The sequence below is a fragment of the Sinocyclocheilus anshuiensis genome, unplaced genomic scaffold, assembly GCF_001515605.1.
Source record: "Sinocyclocheilus anshuiensis isolate Anshui unplaced genomic scaffold, SAMN03320099.WGS_v1.1 scaffold950, whole genome shotgun sequence".
Lineage (NCBI taxonomy): Eukaryota > Metazoa > Chordata > Actinopteri > Cypriniformes > Cyprinidae > Sinocyclocheilus > Sinocyclocheilus anshuiensis.
The window spans coordinates 137314-138338 of record NW_015539874.1 but is presented as its reverse complement, the minus strand read 5'-3'; positions in this window follow the sequence as shown (position 1 = coordinate 138338).

The following is a 1025-nucleotide window of genomic DNA, read 5'->3' as shown; positions in this document are numbered from 1 at the left end:
ACGCAGTGAAAACTTAGGTTGCAGTAGATGGGGAACCGATTGCTCCCCCATGATATTTTGTAAACTGTATTTATGACAAAGAACTGCACAAATGCAGATATTATAACAATCTATCGATAAACACACACCGTGTCCTCTGTTTCTCGCTCTGCACCGCTGCGGTCTGGGGATTGAAAAAGAACGCGCTGAAAGACGGGGAGGAGCCAATCGAAGTCTGCCGCCGTTTTCATATGAAATTTAAAGGGGACTGAGGCGATCATGAATTCGTGTACAGTTTATGGAACTAATCGCAAAATTTTAGGGGGGCTGAGTAGTCATTTTAGCTATGGCCCCCCTAAAAATGGCCTAGCGACGCCCATGGGTCCTATTATGCTCTTTTACAAAGTCTTGATTTTGTTTTGGGTGTGTACTAGAACAGGCTCTCATACTAGCCCATCTGGGTCATGGCACCAGTGTAACCCCTCTCTCCCTGGTCCTCACCACCACACCTCGTTCTTGTTCCGAGTGGGTCTCCGGCATGGGAGGCGGACGCACTAACAAGGAGGCTAAAGACTGCAGCCCCTAGCGTCAGTCGCTAGTGCGTCTCTTGAGATCAGGGGAGTGAGGTTTACCTGCACAGCACTTACTTGCTGGCCTCCGTTACACCTGCTCTAGTGCAGCTCAACCAGGTCTCATACCATTCGTCGATATTTGTGATATCACAAATCCCGGAAAATATGCGTTGTAGCATAATTACGGATTATAATGACTTATACTGTCTTTTTACGCGTTGCATCGCGCCACGTAAACATAAAACAATGTCTGCATTTGTGATCGAAGAAATGACAAACAAGTGCTACTCTACACTGCTCAAAATGCGGCAAATTCTTTAAATATAACAAATATACTTACAGTCTGTGAGTCAGAACAGCCACATTGTAGTCTACTCTACCAGGATCAGGAAACAGTGCTCCATAAAATGCGCTGGACACATCTGAATATTTGGGTTGAACTGCTCTGGAACAGTGTTGTAAATACAACTTAAC